The sequence below is a fragment of the Prionailurus bengalensis genome, chromosome A1, assembly GCF_016509475.1.
Source record: "Prionailurus bengalensis isolate Pbe53 chromosome A1, Fcat_Pben_1.1_paternal_pri, whole genome shotgun sequence".
Lineage (NCBI taxonomy): Eukaryota > Metazoa > Chordata > Mammalia > Carnivora > Felidae > Prionailurus > Prionailurus bengalensis.
Window position 1 is genome coordinate 171,952,152 of NC_057343.1, and position 21,716 is coordinate 171,973,867.

At 38.2% G+C, this 21,716-nt stretch overlaps 1 protein-coding gene across 2 annotated transcripts in view; it reads left to right on the forward strand.

The window, feature by feature from the left end:
- Nucleotides 1-21,716, forward strand: part of CAMK4 (calcium/calmodulin dependent protein kinase IV) — a 217,309-nt gene that overhangs the window by 73,436 nt on the left and 122,157 nt on the right. The window contains exon 1 of one of the 2 annotated variants that reach the window (XM_043595275.1): nucleotides 21,021-21,024. The exons of the other annotated variant lie outside the window; for it this stretch is intronic. The gene's annotated coding sequence lies outside the window, so the exon portion shown is untranslated. Of the gene's footprint in view, nucleotides 1-21,020; nucleotides 21,025-21,716 lie in introns of those variants that run through there. 2 annotated transcript variants of the gene reach the window in all.

The following is a 21,716-nucleotide window of genomic DNA, read 5'->3' on the forward strand; positions in this document are numbered from 1 at the left end:
CCAACCGACTCCACCACCCAGGCGCCCCAATACTAGTTTTATTTTAAGCTTCTCTACACAGAGAAGTAGGAAGGCAACTTAATAGCATTCTAAGCCTCTCTATACTAGGACTTTTTACAATTGGGAAATGGAATATATTTCAGTAGGCTTTTTTAAATTCATATTGGCCATTTATAATTATATTATAATTTGCAATAAGACCAATACGCTTTTCACTGAAATATAATTAATGCACAATGCGCTTAATTTAGATTAGTTTGAATGGTCTCTTTTGCAGAGTTCTAAGAATAACTGAAGTCAGCTATGATCATACTGTATCCAGTGAGAGAATCACATTGCCTCTCTTCTTCCATCTGTCTCGTTACGCTCACAGGTCCCAGTTGTGCATATGGGGCATTGCCTGTGGAAGCAGAGTGGGGTGGGGCTCAGACAGGGCTTCTAAGGCTGTGCTGGATGGAAGCAGAGTTCACCTGAGGTACCTGACTTAGTGTAAGCTTATTTAAAAAGTGTAAATTATTGGTAAGATCAAGCCAAGACTGTAGCTAAGAAAATGCTGCCAAGAGAGAGATCTAAACGGTAAGGCAAAGTTAAAATGGGAGGATGAAGCCCAGAATGGGCAGACAGAAAGATCTGGAGCTAAGTGAAATCAATGTGAGGAATGGATGGCAGAGCGCAGCCCAGAGCGAGGTGGAGATGAGATTGTGCCAGAGCGCCCTTTATACCATGCCATCCTCCTGCGCTTCAGAAAGGTGGTGGCTGAAGGGGCCTTAGCAACTCACTTCCTAAAATACCATAGTTGGCACTTGGTCTCTACTCTTTCACCTTCCATTTTGTCCTCATCTGTCTGCAACCTTTTTTTTTTCTTTACCTGTACCACTCCAAGAAAACCATTCTCACCAAAATCAGTAGCAACTTTCTAAATGCTGGCCCAGTCAAGGGTGTCTGGGTGGCTCAGTCGGTTAAGCATCCGACTTTGGCCCAGGTCATGATCTCATTCATGGTTTGTGAGTTTGAGCCCCACGTAGGGCTCTGTGCTGACAGCTTAGAGCCTGGAGCCTGCTTTGGATTCTGTGTCTCCTTCTCTGTCTGCCCTTCCCCCGCTTGAGCTCGCTCTCTCTCTCTCAAAAATAAGTAAACATTTAAAAAATAAGTAAATAAATGCTGGCCCAATAAGCAAATTTTAGTCCATGACATTTTGTATTGTTAATCCCTCCCTCCTGTCAGTGACCAGATTTACTATCAAATGTGTGTGGAAATGTACTGTTGTTGTTTGGGAAGAGGAGAGAGCTGTCAATTGTGTGGAGGGCCTGTACTGAGCTTGCTTGCATCCTGGTACTAGTTCAGGTCCATTACACAGGCAGTTCCATGCTTTGTGGGTGTCATTCATTTCAAGCGACTCCTGTATTTCTGTTGCCTGGCAGTATTTTCACATAAGAGAAAGAAAGCTCCAGGCTTGGGTAATAGTTTCAAGGAGGGGAAGGCGAGAGGACACTGAAGAAAAGTAATGTATCATGAAGAGGAGAAAATGGATGTGGCCTGACTGGACAAAAAGTACACTGAGAGGACATTTGGGAAAATACATTGCCAGCTTGAAGACTTTGAATAGGGCTCTCTTCTGCTTTCAGGGGTTACTATTTTTCTCTAAGACTAGATGTCTCATGCGTTTCTTGGAAGAGGAGAGATTTCAGTAATTATAAGAAACTTAAGTATGGGCTTTGCTTTATGTAAGAAATAACAATTTAGGAGTGGGAAATGCCTATTTATCTTTACAATGCAAGGCAGTCCAGAATCAAATGCTAAGATAAACTGTAGAAATGACTTATTTATTTATTTATTTAATATGCAGTCAATGAGTGCCTGATGAAGGCCAGCCACTAACTGTATTAGGCCCTAAGGGGTTTGTCCTGGGGACTGGGAGGGCAGAGGGTAAGCAAATGCGTGGGGAGAAGGGGAAAGACTGAGACTGGAGTGTTTGTGGGAGGCAGTGAGGAGGGGGTGGGACTTGGAGGAGTGACTTTGAGGTGGGTGTAGCTTGAAAAGGCGAGAGGAGATGAGAGGTGTTCTAGACAGCAGCATAAGTAAAACATGAACTGAGTACTTCGGGCATGTTGGCAATGCCTAATTTTTTTATTCCCTAAAAACAAAATCAAAGGAATTAATTGTAAAGGGCAAAATATTTAGTGACAGTAGTGGAGTCTGAGTTCCCTCTAATGTCCTAGACCTGTGGTATCCAATACGTAGCAGCCACTCCATGTGTGGCTACTGAACAGGGGAAATGTGGCTGGTCCAACTGGAGATGCGCTGTTAAGTATAAAATACATACTTAGTAGATTTTACATACATACATACATACATACATACATAGTAGATTTTAAATATCTACAAGGACAAAAAACGTCCATGGAGATGCACTGTTAGGTATAAAATACATACTTAGTAGATTTTACATACATACACACATACATACATAGATTTTAAAGATCTACTACAAGGACAAAAATGTAAACCACCTCAATAATTTTATATTGGTTACATATTGAAATGACAATATTTTGGATATAGTCACTTTATATTGGACATATTTTGGATATGTTTTGCATATATTGATTTCATTACATGTATTATTACCAATAACTTCACCGCTCCTTTTTACTTTTTAAAATGTGCCTACTAGGAGTTTTAAATTACATATGTAGTCAGCATTTGCTAGCTAGCATTTTGCTTCTATTGGACAGTGAGTGCTGTTCTAATTTCTGTAAAACGTGAGTCTGGAAACAGATGACATCTACAAGATTATTACCTCCCATTTACACATTTTTAGAAAGCCTTTGGTAACTCCTAATCATATGTCCCATATTTGACATAGTACAGGTTTTTCTTTTTGGTTGTCCAATTTTCTTATTACAATATTTTGAAATTGTATCTGTGCTGAACTTCTCATGGGGTAGACCATTGAACAAGCCCAGGCAGCCCCCTGCTCCATCCTGTGAGGCAACTAGAGCTGGGCTCTCGTCCAGGCCCCTTCTCTTTGCACTTCCTGCCTTCCTTATCATTTTCTCCATTATTTCACCTAGAGGCTAAAGAAAATGAGAAAAGAGCATGAAAAATGAGATAAAGCATGAGGCAATGAAATAAGCCGAAATCATAGAAATGATAGCCCAATTGTATGCTAATGTCTGACCCATGGGACTGCTTTGTTTGTAAGATTTGTGAAACAGGATGGGAAAGTGCCCTTAATAAAAATAAAAAACATAAAAGAGCAAAAGAACACATGTGGACTGCTTGCAGGTTAAAATGCTTACATTTTTCCTTCTTGTTAATCTGAAAATCTGCCTTGTCTGGGAATGTGACTTGCCTCTTCCTCTACCTGTTTAAGTTATGTTGAAATTCTAGAACATTAGTTTTGAAGAAAGCTCCTCATGGTAGATACAATTTTAGTAAAAGTAAAGTCACAGACAAAAAGCGTAAATAATCTTTGCAGTCATAGTCTTTTTGTTGAAGCTTTCTTTTCAAAGAAAAATAATGTTAAATACATGCCTTATTTTCCCCTACTTTGTTAAAATATATAATCCAATGTCTGCTTCTTGGCCATTGATGCTCTAGTGGAAGATGCCGTAGATAAACTGCTGAGGAAAATAATACAACTGACATTTTTCATTGAATAAATGAGTTTTTTTTTTTCTTCAAGTGTTTCTCAGAAACTGCCAAACTTCCAACATCACTTTAAGGAGCTGACCTATTTAAATTTTTGCAACCTGTTTTAAATTAGCTTGAGAGAGATGTTATAAAAAATATGGGATTGTAAATGTTGGAATCAAAAGTAGATGAGGTTAACATCACTTTTTAACATGTCCTAAGAATGCTCCTGGTAAAAATTTGAACTGCATATATAAATTATATTTAGTTGAATGCATATGCATCAAAATTACCAGTTAAATTGTAGGAAAAGAGAAAAAATAAAGCTGAGAGTCAAAGCGCATTAAAAACACCTCTGTTCTTAAACTCAGTGACCATAATTTTAGATGAGAAATTTTATTTACCATTGGGAAAATTTGCAGTTTGCTGATTTGCAGTTTGAACTGACCATAATCAAAATCCACATAATGGAAAAGGATTTTATGGCCAATATTTATTTATTTACTTATTTTTTTGTTTGTTTTTACCCAAAGGTGTTCTGATGCCATTTGCTAGAGGTATAGCTTGCTTCCTTCACCCACTAGGGCATCTTGACTACAGCTGTGATTTGCTTTCACATATCTCAGGCAAGATCTCTTTGTAGCAGTGATGGACAAGATTATTTACTGGGGAAAGGCAACAAAAAACTTTTTTGAGAGTAACTCCTCTCATTCCGTAAAATGATTTACATACTAAACAGTCACAATTAATATAAAGGTGCACATTTAAGTAATTTCCGATGACAGGAGTTAACCAAGAGTGATTCTGGTGATGAGTGCTCATCCGCTCCCACTCACTACTGACTGGAGTGGCCTTTGTACTGACTGGAGTGGCCAAAGGCACCGTGAGTCCTGACTGCATTCTCACTATGCCTGGGATCAGAATGTCCCTGAGGAAAAGTCATTATTTTCCTTTGAAGGGGGTGTGGGAAAGGACCTAGATAGGAACATGAATTTTCTTGATAAATGTAGCTTTCATAGGGGTACTTGGTCTGGAAAGCAGACAGTAAGCAAATGGATTTGATTCTCCCAACTCAGAAAGATTTGGTTCCACTGCTCCCAGCTTCCTTATGCCTTATTCCCACTACATTTTGAGGACCCTATTTTAACTAGACTGAAAAACTTAACCTTTACATAAACTGGGTGCCATTTACAGATTTTGATTCATTTCTAGTACTGGACTGAAGGCACAAGCCATTGTAGGGGTTTTTGTTGTTGTTGTTGTTTTGCATACTCGCTGGTTTTTCTTTCTGCAGTTCACTTGCAAAAATATTAAATTTAGTTGGTTTTCATATGAGAAGGAGAGAAGTCTCTTTGTACAGTTAAGTATCATTTATTCTGAAGAGCTTTTGATATAATTATTCAATTGGCATTCAAATTAGGTGAGGATACTTACCAAAGAGTGAATATTCTTAAATTGTAAAGCCTTGGTATCTTAAACCTTCAAACTACCATTGACTTTAGATGGCAAGGAAATCTTAAAGAATTTTATATTCTAGGCCACATTCTCTGTCACTTACTAATAAAATATAGATGTCCCTTAATTGAAAATCCAGGGTTTAAAAATCCAAATATATAGAATTATAAGATAGGAGGTGATAACAATGGCTATAGAAGAATATTTTGCTTTATTAAATAATCAGTTCTAAAATAATCATTTATTTTACTGTACTTATTAATTTATGGATATTTATCTATAGGTCACATAGTTTGCAGATTAAATTTAAAACTTAATTTCAGAGTCATTCTCTTCGAAGATCAATCCAGAATAACAGCAGAACATCTTTGGAATTGAATTGTAGTGCAATAGGAAAATATAATGTGATTTAGAGATGTTCAGTTTGGTTGACTCAGGTTTTAGAAAAAGTCAATTATGTAGAATATTCCTGGAATCATTTATACAATGAGAAGTAACAAATTATCTGGGCTTTAGCCATAGATATTGAACTCATTAAAAATGCCTGCTTTAATCTTGAAATGAAACCCAGTTATTTGAAAGGAAAAGGAAAATATCCATAATTTGAAAGTAATATTTGTTTAACTGTAGGTGAAAAATATAATAATTGAGATGTAGTTAACCCTCCATTTGCCACATGGGGTTTATCTGTATTGTGGTAGTATTTGCTTAACTTCATCAAATGATTGATTTCTTTATACGACAAACATGTACTAAGTTCTTACCGGGTGCCAAGGACCACTATCCGTGCTGGAGATGTGAATGAATAAGACTTGATTCCTGAACTTGAGGATCTTTGAGTCTTGTGGGTTCAGACAAAGAAGCACACACAGAAGAATGGTGAGGTGTCACAAGACTGACAGCTGCTGGTTCAGGGTATTGTAGGGGCACGTAGGTTAATGCTTCCAGGGCTTTTCAAATTAAAAATATTCTATTGTTAATAAGCATCCACACTAAATCAATTGCTGCCTGAATGATTATATTAGTTCTCCTGGGTAAAAAGCAGAAAAGGCAACATGATCAAAGGCCTGCATTTGTGTGGAACTCTTCAGGGTCTGGAGCCAATATTCCACTCCCTCTCGGGGGCCCCTGGTTACTCTTGGGGGGAATGTGTGCCCATTTTTGCTACAATTAACCATCCTCATAAGAACTCATTGAAGCTGAAGCTCCTTAAGTTAAAGCCAAATCAAGACATGAGCTCTGACATCTGGCACTTCCTGTGTTGACCCTGGTTCTGAGCTATTTACTACCTGCTTAGTTGTGGTAGTTCTTCCCCCGGGGAAACTGTGGCCTCAAGTGCTCCTGGCTGTAGGTAGGCTATTTTTGTCTAATCCAACTTGCTTCTATCTGTATTAAGTGCCCCTCAGTCACCATCATCATCTCTTTAAAATGTCTATTCTATTTAATTTTTCTTATTTTTAAAAAGTGAGCTTGAAATAAATATGAGCTGGGTATAGGACTCAAGACTTCGGGATTTATTCCATCTCCAGGACCAGCAGCAGCCTCGCTGCCATTTGGAAATGAGGGCAGAGGTTGGTTAAAGGATGATTAATGGGCTGGTGCCTTGACTTGCAGAAAAATAAATGGGAACTCTTGCAAATGCTTAGACATAAATAGACAAATAGTTTCTTAGATTAAAAATTGGAGTACAGGACAGGATTCAGTCTTTATAACCTGAGGAGTGTTTACTGACAACTTCTTGAGTATCTTTCCCTGGTTCATACATGTTACTTAGCCTAACAAGGCATATTTGGCTTCATTGTTTTTGGTGCAGGTTTGAGTTAACCACAGTCATGGCGTCCTGTATTCCAGACTGTACGAGGCTTTATTCCCCCTCCGCCAGACATCCTACCTCTCTACCTCCACTCCTAGCAAGCCTCTATTCTAATGTGTTTGGTTGATGTCTTTGGAAATTAATGTATCATTATAAAATTAAGTGTTTTATGTATAAATATGCATTAGATATACCTAAATGATATTGTGCTACATAGTAAATGAGATGCTAGGATGTTGCCAGAAGTTCAGTAAGGCTCAAAATTGTTATAGGCAGTAATAACAAAAGAGGTGGGCAGGAGCCAAATGATAGAAAGCCTTATATGTCATGCTAAGGAATTTGGATTTTATCCATTGGTTCTAGGGGGTTATTGAAAGGTTTTAAAAGGAGTATGACAAAATCAGCTTTGAGGCTGAAAGTTACTTTGACAGCAGTGTGCAAGGTGGTTTATAGGATGTCAAGCCTGGCATTTAGTACATAGGGACTTCTCAACAATGATAGCTAGTGTTACTTTTTATGTTTCAGTAATCTCTGTCCTACTGAACACAATATAGCTTTTAAATTAAGAGTATGCTCTGACACAATCACTTAAAGAAGGATCTAGTAAACTACAAAAAGTGTAATGGTCTTTTTTTTATGGTAGTAGAGCTATGTTAAGTCATTGTAAATATACTCCCTTTTCTCCGACGTAAAACAATTATTTGTGTTCATTTTGGGAAGCTTTGTCTAGTCTTCTGGTCTGTGGGTGACGATGAGCCCCTTTAGCTGAGTTCCTCCAACAGCAGCAGTGAGCTTGAAAGATCTCACACATACCTAGTCTAAGAATGGTATTAAAATATAGTTGAACTTAAATCGTGGCTTATGTGCAAAGAGAATGTTATTAAAGAACCTGTCATCAATCTCTCTCTACTCAGAGCATTGCCTGGGCGAATGTGAGACTCTTCAGATCTCCCCTTCCACGCCTTCCCTTACCCCCTCTGCTATGGTGAGGAGATGTGGCATAAGGTTGTAATTAGGTCCAAGGCAAAAAGAAAAAAAGATATTCTAGTTCCTCTTCCTCAGATTTTCTAAAATTGGCTTGTGGAGGGGGCTGCCTGCTGCCATGTGGCAGCCACCACCTGCATCGTTGCTGGCTTTGGAGACTTGCTATGAGAAAGTGCTGGTATTAGTGTGCCACACAGCTTGCCTTATACCTCCGTGATTTCTGTTTACAGAAGAATTGAGCATTGTGTGGCAAATCTCTATAAACAGGTGCTATGTTAAACTGCTCTCTCTTGAGAAGGAAAAATAGTGCAGGAGAGGGTAGAAGGACTACATAATGGATCAGAGGCTAGTTTGTTCTGGACAGTCTGTGGCCTCCACGGAATGTGTCCGGGAACATCCAGGTTTTGCATAGCTAGTATCATATCCTCTGTTCATATGACTGAGCTGTCATTCAAAAGAAAGTTGAAGGATTCCCTGCTTTTCTTGGGAAGTTTTTGAAAGCCTTTGAATTGTAAATATTATATAAAAACAGCTGTGTTTGCTGTCATCTTTGGTCTCATTCCCGTAGTGAATCAATGCGGGAGATTTGTCAGACTTCTCAATCTTCAGTAGCAGTGAGTTGTGTTGTGTTGTGTTGTTGTGGTTTTGTTTTCGTTTTTTGTTTCTCTGGCATTTTGTCACGGCCAATTCTTTTGGTATACGTAGAAAGCCAGATTAAAAGTTACACCTTTTTTGGAAAAGTCAAAGAACTAAAAATATGACATGGATTTCTGCCCTAAAACTGTTAGTCCTTTTCTCTTTAAAGCAAAGCAAATTCCTTGTTTTTTTTAATTATGAGTTTGGGTACAGAGAATTGTTCATTCCAGGAAATGCTTCCATTTACTGCAAGGTGATGTACTCTGCATCATGGCACAAATGCTTCTCATGCAGCTACGTGCTAGGACCTTAAGATCAAAGTGGAGGACTCCTCACAGACTCCCGGAAGATGCGGCTTTGAGAGATTGCCAAATAAGCCAGATTGTGGTGGTTACAGGCAATGGCTCTACCACTAGAGACAACTAAGTTCAAATTCTAGCCTTACCTCTTACTAATTGTATGACCTTGATCAAGTAAGTAATCCTCTCCAGGATTCAATCTTTCAATCTTTCCATCTGTACAACGGGCATAAAATAGCTAGCTCATAAGGTTGTCCTGAGGGGCACCTGGGTGGCTCAGTTAGTTGGGCATCTGACTGTTGGTTTTGGCTCAGTTTGTGATCTTATGGTTTTGTGGATTTGAGCCCCATATCAGTCTCTAGGCTGACAGCACAGAGCCTGCTTGGGATTCTCTCTCTCTCCCCCCCACTCTGCCCCTCCCCCACTTGTACTGTTTCCATCTCTGTCAAAATAAAAAAAAAGATTCTCTCTCTCCTCCTCTGCCCCTCCCCCACTTGTGTTCACTCACTCTCTCTCTCTCTCTCCCTCCCTCCCCCAAAACAAAAATAAATTAAAATAAAATTAAAAAAAAATAAGGTTGCCCTGAGAATTAGATGAGATGACACATGTAAAGAGCATAGTACAATGCCTGATCTAGAGTAACTGCTTAATAAGTGTTAGTTATTATTGAGTTTTGAGAGATCTGGATTTGTTCATAATATTCATGATTCCATTGATTCCATCAGGCTCAATCAGAATATCCATAGGTTTCCTTGACTTCTCCTTATGAAATATTCTGGCGTTTCTAGTGATGGCGAGAAATTTCAGGCCCAAATGGCTATTACTTCAACTAAAGAATAAAGAGAATTCTGCAGTCTATTCCTTATAAATCTTCTAGAACAGTTCATTAAACTCTCAGAGATATCTCTTGAGTTTAAAACACACAGTAGAAATGAGTTGAGGGCCAACAACCCACTGGTTGATGTGATTTTGTTGGTGGAGGGCCTCTACAACTCTTACTGTACCTTCAATGGGGCTATCTTTGAAACATTGGCTATGATATATATTTTGGAGACTACAGTCTGTAATGAGACCTCTTTTTTCCATCATTGGGTAAATAGAATTAAAACTAACTTCTTTGCAGATTTAAAACTCAACTTTAACTTAGACTAAGTATGAAGGATTTGAGAACTATTATTACACCAGATGGATGTCCCTTCTATTCTGAGTATCTGCCTAAACAACTTACAATTCTGTATTGGGTAAATCTCATCTTATGCTAGGATTTCTCAACCCTAGCATTATTGACATGTTGGGCCAGTAATTCTTTGTTGTCAAGGGTGGAGGTGGGTGTCATTCTGTGCATTGCAGGATTTTTAGCAACATCCCTGTCCTCTATTATCAATAACAAACACCACTTCACTAGGTTATGACAACAAAAGTTTCTGCAGAGATTTGTAAATGTCATTGGGGGGGGGAGCAAAATCACTCCCAGTTGAGAGGCAATGACTTAACTATATAGCTACTTAGCATAGATAATTTTAATAAAGGTAAAGTTATGCAGCTTTAACATTGCTGCTTTGAGAAAGCTTTCTTTCTTCCCTTGATCACTCTGTCTTGTTTGGAAGGTATTCATTAAAGCTCTTCTTTCTTTGTACTTACCCTTTTCTGTGGCATCAGCCATTACCTCCAGCCACGTTATGTGCAAGTTTTTTCCTCTGAACATCTTGACTGGAATTTTTAGTTTTAAACTCTGTGTATCAGAACCCGATTTAAAACCTCTGTCTCCTAATTCTTTCTCCTTTGTTAGCCATTCTTCCAATAGCTCAGGCTCAAATCTAATCACCACTGACTTCTCTATCCAGCTGTCTTTGTCCCCTCTCATGTCTAATCGTTCCTAGAGATGACTTTTGAAATCTCTCTCTTACAACTTCCCATTCTCTCCTTTCATGCTACCACCATCTCCTTTTGTCTCCTTCAGGCTTCTGCTTCTGTGGTGGCTTCTCCAACAGTCCCTCTCCCGCCAATATATCCATCATCCCTTATCCTCTTATAGCACTGATTTTATTACTCCCATGTTAGAAACCTCAATAACTCCCCTCTGCCTAAGAGATTGATAACAGGTTCCCAGTCTTGGTGCTTAACTGTCCACACTCTGGCCTCATCTTATTTCACATTAGACCACTCCCTCACCCACCCCATGGAAAAGTCAGCCTAAAAGGTCTCGCTGTTCTTTGTGTGTGAGTCTTGAATCCCAGCTTCTGAGTTTTTGCTTGCTTCCATTTCCCAGAGTGGCCTTTGCCCTCTTCTCTTTATGGTAAATTCTTCCTATCCTTGAAGGTAGTCAAATGATACTTCCTCTATGAAGCTTTCCCTAATTCATCACTTTTCTTTAAGTTACCATTGCCCTTTATCTGAGCTTCTTCCCTATATCACTTAGTTTTCTAGCAGCATGCCTAATTAGAGACTCAAGAAGGATTTTTTGATTAAGTAAGCAAACGAACAGATGTGTTCATTAACAAATAAAACTTGAAATGTTTTTCCCTTCTACTGAAAGGTATGTTAGAAAGTCTTTGTTATCAACTAATCTGTCATATTTAAGAAATATGAATAGCCACATGACTCTTCTGAAAATTCTTCCTCCCCATCACATGTTAGCTTTGTGACCTTGCTCATATCACTTGACTTGTTTGAACCTCTGTTGTCTCATCTCCTCAAATAGGTTATTGTTATGAAATGGTGTATGCAAAGTGACCAATACAGAGCCTGGAGTGTAGGGCTCAAATACATGTTAGTTGTTTGTACTTTTCCATTTAAACTATACAAAACGTCTTCTTTAAGTGGATTTCTTCTGTAAGGATTTCTACAAAATACCCAGTTTACAGACACGACTATGTGCTATTTGGATATTTTACTGTAGTGAAGTCAGAGGGGAGGACAGTGAAATGGGACTTAACTTTAATGTATGCTCTTTGAAATTATGTGTCAAATTATATGAATTGATTGTCTTTTTTTTAAAGTAATTTCTTGCAGTATGGGCATATAAAATGATAGGAGCAGAATCTTGCATATAGAATCCTTAAGTGTGTGTCTTTTTCCCCCATTAGGACAATTTTTTCTTAAGAAGCCACTCCTCAAAAGTATAATAGAAATTAATGCAAAAAGTAATCCCGTATTAAACAAACAGTTGGGGGCACCTGGGTGGCGCAGTCGGTTAAACGACCGACTTCAGCCAGGTCACGATCTCGCGGTCTGTGAGTTCGAGCCCCACGTCAGGCTCTGGGCTGATGGCTCAGAGCCTGGAGCCTGTTTCCGATTCTGTGTCTCCCTCTCTCTCTGCCCCTCCCCCGTTCATGCTCTGTCTCTCTCTGTCCCCAAAATAAATAAATGTTGAAAAAAAAAATTAAAAAAAAATAAGCAAACAGTTGTGTTATTTTGGGCAATGAGTCTGTTTAATGTGTAAAATAAGGTCAGATCTTTTAAATGTAGGATTTGGCTAGTTTCAGACTGTGTAATTTTGAGGAAGAATTAGTGATATCTTTTGATGCTCTTGAAACCACTCATGAAGACTCACCTTTGCCATCTTTGTTCAAATCCAGATATGACCAATAGCACACCAAAATCCATATAACAGAAAGCCATTTTAATACAGTTCTAACACTTTTTTCATAATCATGAGAATGATTATGCAAATTCATTTATTAATAAATAGTATATCATAACCCAATTTTATACCAGTGAAGCCTATCACTGAATAGAAAGTCTTGCTCTTCTTCAGTGTACTTACAAGGCTGTAATTACAGGAGTGTAAATTGCTTTATGTTCTTCTGGGGAATATGAAGTATTGCTCCTGTGCCACATGATACACATTTTACATTCCAAAGATTGCTTCACAATTGACCAATAAATTTAATAGTGCCTTTAATTCAGAAAAGGAACAAACATATTCCATCATCTTTTCAGAATACTTTTGTTTTTTGAAAACTTTAAAAAGCTGATAGTTAAAAAAATACAAAAGCTAATAAATGAATTAATTCTTATCAGTATGGTCATATACCCTAATATAATCTTGTGTTTTATTTCTCTTCCTGAATGTGATTGAAAACCATTAAAATCATCAAGTGAGTGTCTTGTTAATATGTTGAAATCACTATTTCCATCTTCATATTGAACAATATACAAATGAGGAAAGTTGACATTTACCAGTATGGGAGAATTTGTGTTTAAAATGAACCAGCAGCAACTATAAACAACTTGAGAGAGCTTTCTCAAATCGTGACATTTTGATGAGGTGATATCAATCTGGGTGATGAAATGTCATTTACCAAATAGATTTGATATCAAAAAAGTATTTTATCAAAGATGAGAAGAGTGCAATAGTGGAATGGTAGGGCAAATGGATAACATATATGGCTCCATACGGCCATTTCTGTTCCAGACGCTTTGTTTCCTGATAAACGTTTTGTTATCTTGTTTATTGCTCTATCGACTGGGACATCCTTCCATACCTTATTTGAAATGAATATACATTTGGGTGTCCTTTTGGGCAGAGTTCTTTAAGAAGAAAACTGTTAATTGAAAATTTTTATTTCTTCCTCAAAATTGGTAGTCAAAGGGAAAGGTTACTGTTTGCCCAGATAATTAGAAATTTTGCTAGCATTAGCTTTTCAATTGATTAAGGAGAGAAAGAGTGAGTTATTTTAATTTTATGTACTATTTTCCTTGTGAAATTTAATGACTATTGATTTGTTCAGACTAATTTGAAATATTAACATCATAGGTGGTGAACAGAACAAGGACTCCACTTTATTAATGAGGCTGTGTCTGTCTGACTAAGGGAGTCTTCAGTTGGGATTCTGAAATCAGATATGGGTAGAAATTCATTTAGCTCCATTTATGTGCCTGACACTATGCCAGGGTCTTTCACATAAAATACTTAATTTAATCCCCATGACAACCCTAGCTGTTGTTGATTATGATCTCCATTTTTTACATATGAAGAAATTCATTACTACTTCATTCTTATGTCTTTTCTTCTAAATCTTAAACTCACTAATCCTTTTCCCCCAAGGTGTATAGGAGAAGCTAAATAATGTTAGTCTTAGAAAAAATGATTTCTATTTGTTGATGTTCAGCCAAATGGTAGACCATGTTTTGTTGTAAAGGCCAATCCTGTTTTTCCCAGCCCACAGCCAGTGGCAGCTTCATCTGGTGGATAGTTTTGATTGCCAGCTGAATGGTTACAAGGGAGCTTCAGTGCCATAGCCCAAATCCTTTTTGTCTGTGTAAGTTACACATGTTTTATGGCTTTCTTCAGGAAGCAGCTCAGCAGCCTAGGATTAAAGCTAAAGAGGGCACAAAGGAGCTTATCATTTTGTTTGGCTCATTAGGCAATAATTAGATGCCATTTCTAATTAATGCAGGAAGCAGAATAGACCACTACATTTTAGCCATTAAAAATTGCGTTTTAGGCCAACTCAAATTATTTCATGACCCTAAGCAAACATTACTGATAATAAAGAGGAAATTAACATTCTCCCAAGGGATTTCCAATCATTTCTAATCACATCGGTGCCCTGGCATGTGAACTGATACTCTAATGCCTAATCCCCCGCCCCCACCCCCCACCTCCTCTGGTCATCCCCACTCCACAGGAACAGGGCAGGAGATGTCACCAGTCCCCTGTGGAAGATAAGGCATCTGCTCAGTTGCTTTTCTGTGGCCAGCCTTTGCCATTTCAGTTCAGGGTACTTTGTGATCACCACTGTCCCACTTAAGTGTTTGCAACCATTTAGTCCCACCCCACCAACATTTGCCCAGGAGGCCCGTTCTCACATTTGGAAACAGACTCTCAGTTGTAACCTCCTTTTCCTTCACATTTTCTTTGAAGAATAGAACACCGAGGTGGCTTTTTCTTTTAACTCTGAGTCTCTGATAGAAGTTGAGTGATTGATCTTCCTCCAGCTCTGTGTACGCTTAGCTTTAAATGGATAATGAGGTAAAAGCGTGAAGATGCACAGAGAAGATTCTTCGACAGTCCTAGATACTGTCATGTTTACCCAGAGAACTCTGTTATTTGTATAAATTACTTGTCTTAAAAGAAATAGTTTTCTTAGGTTACATTATGGTTATATTATTAAAAGAAAAACGGGTCCAGAGCTTATAGTGTCTCGGTGTCTTATGGGCATTGATAAATCACCGGGAACAAGGAATCTATAATTTTAGTTAACATGACATTTGCAAGGAATAGGAGTAGCAACGTTCTGATCTATTTCATAGCTATTTAAATGTTCCCTGGAAGGCTGAGTGAGAACAAAGAGCAGAACAAAAAGTAAAGATATTTACTTCGGCACTGCAAATTGAGTCATTTTGTAATTGGATCCTGATATGGTTTGTGTTTTGAGGATTAAGAGCATTACAGGAATTCATTTTAAAATTTCTAGCTTGTTTAAGTTTGTCTCCTTTGCTTTTGCCCCAAAAGCAAAATGCAGGAAAGTTACAGAAGAGACACTGAAACAACAACAACCACCACCACCACCTCCACCAACAACAACAACCAAGTAAATTCTGCCAAAAAGACATAAGAACTCAGAATTGAGGAAACCTCAGCCTTCCCTGTTTGTTAATTCTGATATCAGCAAGAAGGAATAAATAGAGCCTATTAATGCAGTTGATAAGTTAACATGCTAGGAGGATTTCTACCTGGAAACTAGAGATGCTTGTAAAACGGGGCAGGCTGATGCAGGGGCTGGATATGCCAGAAAATGAAGTAAAACTTCAGAGTTACACTATACTGCAGTTTGAAACATTTAGGTTACTTTTCGGGCATCCATTTGTGCTTAGGCAGATCTGTTTCGCAGACTCTTGTCTCAGGGGGTATGTTACTGCCAACTTCCCAAAGTGTTCAATTGGTATAAAGTCATGGTAAAGCTTGTTTTAAGAAAGAATTTGGGTTTTCATAGGAGAATGAAAGCACTCATTTGTTTTAAGCTTGGACCTGTAAGAAGTGTTTTATAGTATTTGTTAAATAAATGAAAAAGAATCATGTGTATCAATCAACAATTTTGTTTTTTTTTTAAATATGAAATTTATTGTCAAATTGGTTTCCATACAACACCCAGTGCTCATCCCAACAGGTGCCCTCCTCAATGCCCATCACCCACCCTCCCCACCCTTCCACCCCCCATCAACCCTCAGTTTATTCTCAGTTTTATTTTTTTTTTTAATTTTTTTTCCAACGTTTATTTATTTTTGGGACAGAGAGAGACAGAGCATGAACGGGGGAGGGGCAGAGAGAGAGGGAGACACAGAATCGGAAACAGGCTCCAGGCTCTGAGCCATCAGCCCAGAGCCCGACGCGGGGCTCGAACTCACGGACCGCGAGATCATGACCTGGCTGAAGTCGGACGCTTAACTGACTGCGCCACCCAGGCGCCCCTATTCTCAGTTTTAAAGAGTCTCTTATGGTTTGGCTCCCTCCCTCTCTAACTTTTTTTTTCCTGCTCCTCCCCCATGGTCTTCTGTTAAGTTTCTCAGGATCCACATAAGAGTGAAACCATATGGTATCTGTCTTTCTCTGTATGACTTATTTCACTTAGCATAACACTCTCCATTTCCATCCACGTTGCTACAAAAGGCCATATTTCATTCTTTCTCGTTGCCACATAGTACTCCATTGTATATATAAACCACAATTTCTTTATCCATTCATCAGTTGATGGACATTTAGGCTCTTTCCATAATTTGGCTATTGTTGAAAGTGCTGCTAATAAACATTGGGGTACAAGTGCCCCTATGCATCGGCATTCCTGTATCCCTTGGGTGAATTCCTAGCAGTGCTATTCCTGGGTCATAAGGTAGGTCTATTTTTAATTTGTTGAGGAACATCCACTCTGTCTTCCACATCGGCTGCACCAGTTTGCATTCCCACCAATAGTGCAAGAGGGTTCCCGTTTCTCCACATCCTCTTCAGCATCTATAGTCTCCTGGTTTGTTCATTTTAGCCACTCTGACTGGCATGAGGTGATATCTCAGTGTGGTTTTGATTTGTATTTCCCTGATGAGGAGTGACATTGAGCATCTTTTCATGTGCCTGTTGGCCATCTGGATGTCTTCTTTAGAGGAGTGTCTATTCATGATTTCTGCCCATTTCTTCACTGGATTATCTTTTTCAGGTGTGGAGTTTGGTGAGTTCTTTACAGATTTTGGGTACTAGCCCTTTGTCAGATATAACAACTTTGTAAAACAAACATATTTAAGTGTTTTGGAGTCTATAAATCATTTGGACTTACATTGTGATCCTTACAATGACCATGGGAAGGATAAAGCAGGTGTGATTAGGTCATTTAGATGAGCAATCTGAGGGGTCAAAGAGGCCAAGTGATTTGCCTCTGGTCAGAGCCAGCTTCATGGGCACATGAGCCGTGCAGTCACATGGGTTCCTGCACTCAGGAACCTGTATACTTGCTTTAATGTTTTGCTGTCACTGCTTTGAAATTCTTAATATTTAAACAAGGTGCCTTATGTTGTCTGAATGCAAAATTACATTTTCTTTTCAAATAAACCCAGAATCTAGAATCTTAAAGCCAGTAATGTATTAAAAAAAGCATAACAAGTATTGAAAGGATATCTTTTAGTAGAGTCTCTTTCCTAAGAAAGAAGGGCAGAGAGAATTGAAGCACTTGATTTAGTTTACACAAGTGACTGAATCCCTTCAAACCCTAGTTTTTCATTTATGGCAAGAAGATGATTATAAATAGTAATGGTTGGTTTATGTAAGTATATTTCTTAATTTAGTAAATGCATTAGGAGGAAGTATGTTATTTATCTGACTCAAAGTGGCTTATTAAATAATAACTGGAAAAAAGGTGACCAGCTTTCCATATATATGGATTTAAAATTGGCAAAGTATATGGCTAGCTGAATTCACAATTTCTGTGACCCTCATGGCTTTGCAGTATTCCTATGATAGGCCTATAAGTTGTCAGATAGTAAAACCCCAAATTTGGTTCCTGTTTTCTGGGATGAGTGAGATTCAATAGTACTGTTTATAGTTCATAAGACTCTTTTAGAGCTGATTGTCTTTACGTAACTGTGAACGATAGTTATTTTTTTTCCCATGTGAATTTTATTACCTAAGTGGAAGAGGTAAGAAGGCATTGTTTTTTGAGGGGAGGAAACCCCCAACAAACTGTATAAATACCAAGCTTTGCTATCCATCAGAGTCAATTCAACTCAGACAACACTGTCCAGAAGAGCAAAGTCCCTTGTGATTAGAAGATTGACTCTGAAATTGTCATGAAATGTCACTAATGAAACAAATAATCTGGCATTAAACATATGATACCATTAACAGAGAGAGGTGGCTGTGACCTGGTGGAAGCAAATACAAATATCTGAAAGAATAAATAGGACAATAATGTAAGTAACACTTTTAAATCCTAAATGGATTAGAACACTATGAATGTATCTGTTTTATTATGACAAATACTGCTGATAAAGATGGGAAACAGTAATTATGTGTAAGTGGACTCGTCTGAATTTTTGTTTTTATTCTTTTCTATCAACATTCTTCCTTCTTTCCTTGCTCCTCTTTTTCCTTCTTCCCTTCTTCCCTTCCCTGCTTTCGTGTGGCATTTAAGGCATCGTTATGATAAAAATAACAAATAACAGAGAGTTATTCATTCAGTTCCTTTAAATTCTCCAAATCACTATTTTGAGTCTACCATATGAGAGGTACTGGTAACAAGCTTTCATCCTCAAGATGAAATCCCAGTTTTACTTCTTATGAATTATGTCTTTTGAAGCAAGACATTAGCTTCCCGAACTGTAGTTTCCTTATGAACTGTGAATCATGATACTTACTTGCCTCTTTATTAGACTGTTGTGATTATCATATCAGATTATTCAACTCAATACCTGAAATAGTTCTTGAACTCCAACTGTATATGCCAGGCTTTGTGCTGGGGACACAGATCGATAAGATACTCCCTTAATTCAAGGAGCACACAGTTTATGCCCAGAGCTGCAAACTCTGGTGCTTACTGAGGCCAGGCCTGGATTGTAAGTGACTAGAAGCACATATTATAAAGCAGGGGGACTGATGGGCTTCCTGACACACTGTAGAAAGCGTGTCTAATCTCGATGGGGCAGCCTCTGCCAGCTCCAACTGGCTATGGTTATCCAGGAATGCTAGTCCCTTGTTTCTAGGCTTGGTTTTCTTAAAATGTGAAATATCCATATTTTTGATGTGGATATCTAGTTACAAAAATTGCCTAAACATTTTGTAGGCAAAGTGTATCTGTGAAGGGGAAATCCACTTATGGGATGGCCATTTGCAAGTTCTGGTTTAGATAGGCAGGCATGTAAATAAACCACAAGGCAAAAATTAGGTACAGAAGTGGACCAAGCTAGCTTCGAGAATGGAATGAAAAGCATTCCAGAGAATTCTAGAATGGAATGAGAAGATGTAGTATGTGCGCTATGACAGGAATCCCATAAGAGGGATGATTGTGTGGAATTAAGGAATGACTAAAATCTGGTTAGCCAGAAAATTGCAGGAGGTGATTCAAACAAAAAGGGCAGCAGGCTCAAAGACTCCATGAATTCGGTATTGCTGGATACACAGGGAGGGCAAGAAGAGGTGAGACCAGAAAAGAGAAGGGCACCAAACAATCTCACATGACACACTAAGAGAACTGGGTCCTTCTCACTGTCATGGGGGTAGTGAGGGGTAGTGGGGCTCATGGGGGTAGTGAGCACTGAGGACAGACCTAGTCAGGTTTCTATTCTAGAATGGTGATTGTGCTGGTAGAAAGGAGGAAGATTGAAAGGAAGTGAGCCTAGAGGCCTAGATGGGGATCCTCAGTGCAGATGGAAATTATGAAGAGATTGAAATTTATTTGTCAACTAGAAAGCATTCTATTCATGTGTATACTATTCATATAAGATATCATCATTTTTATATGATATTAAAATGCACAATTTTCCACCTCTGCCATCAAGATGCATTCTTTAGTCCATGGGTTGTCATGGTTAAACAGTAACAGCTTTTCTTTTCTTTCTTTCTCTTTCTTTCTTTCTTTCTTTCTTTCTTTCTTTCTTTCTTTCTTTCTTTCTTAGTGATCACAGAATAATGATGCCTCCTAAAATTGATGGTGTCTTTGACACAGTGAAATAGAATAATTATCATGGACTTTTGACTATTAAACTGAATTTTGAAGCAGAGAAGTGGAATATATTCTAGGAAGTGATAATCCCACCTATATCTCTGGAAAGGAGCCTTTGTATTTGCTTTGGTTACCAGTTATTCCTATTTCCTGAATGTTCATTAAATCAGGGGAGGCAAATATGTATGCCACAGGATCTGGGCAGTGATGTAAATACATAAAGCTACTAAGGGGAGTACAGGCCCTCTCTAAAAATCATTTACTACTCTGGTCTTATCAACTACTGCTGGACAGAAATTAAAAATTAATGTTTCCAGATTCAAGAGAAGTTGGAAATCTGAATTTTTTGATAAATCCCTCAATATTTATATGTTGGCAAGACATTCAACATTTAAAAAAAAACCCTGTGCAGGCCAAACATCTGTGTGTTAACTAAGCTACCAGCCTTGTCCCTGCTAAGCTTCTTATTGAAGGAGTGATCATACTGATATCTAATACTTACAGTTTTGTAATATTAAACGCTAGATGTTGCTGAATGTCAGTGACAAGACTAAGTCACAGCTGGGAGAGATGAAATCTCTTCCTTGTCTGTAGCAACCATCTGGTACAGCTCCCAGCCACATGAATCCTTTAGAAGCAGTCTCAAGGTCTGTGATCTGAAATGGGTTTGTTGTTTTGTCCTAAGATATGTCTGTTTGATCATCTATTCAACAGGAAAAAAATCTTGGCCACAATGTTTTGACATAATAAAATTATATCTCGTGCCTCAAAATTCCTTTCTTCTTCAGAAACAATAACAGAAGCTATTGATGTTTAAAAGCTGCCTGGAATGCCAAAGGGAATTTCTAAGTTCTGCCTTTATGGATTTATCATTCACTAATCTCCTTCTAGCACAAGCTTTGTCAACATTTGTAATGCACTGTTAATAAATGCATAAAGAAATAATACATTGTTTTTCTTTTTTGCAACAATAATGTCTGCTTCAAACTTGATAAGTTGATAAAAATGAAGACTGTAAGGGAGAAGTTCTGCTCTGGCAATGATGGAGTAACAGGTACTACATTTATACTTCTGTAAATTACTGAACATAATGCATGGGATAGTTGTTTTTAGACACTAAACAGGACATTGGCTCCGGAGAGAAGGGAAACACAAGGTGAGTACCACACTCACCATGGTTCTCTCACTGGGGACAATGTATAGTGAAATTTTACGAGACCAAATAGGATCAACAGAGTATCAGAGAAATAGGCATGTACTGTTAGAAGACATTGGTTCTCTGGCCAAGCCAAGGTGAGAGACTTTACTGAGAACCTCAGATATTTGGTTGAAATCTCAACAAGGTGATACCTTGGGAGTATAGACCACACCCTAGAGCAAGGATCATGACATTGAACCAAGAACAAAAAACAATTAGATTTGCTCTAACAACAAATAAAACCAAAGTGGACAGGATCAAAAAGATTTGTCCACAATTCCACCGCCAGCTATTGAAAAAGGCAACTCTTTTTAAAAAGAAAATAATATAATCCAGACTCCCTAGTATGTATCATTTAAAAATGTCTATCAAACAATAAAAAAATACCTAGACATTTAAAGAAGTAGAAATATGGATCTGTACTCAAGGTGGGAAAAAGCAGTCAATAACACAGACTTTGGAGATGACCCAGATGTTGGAATAAACAGATGAGGAGTAGAAAACAACTACAGTGCAAACATTCAGGAACATGAAATAAAATAGTTACA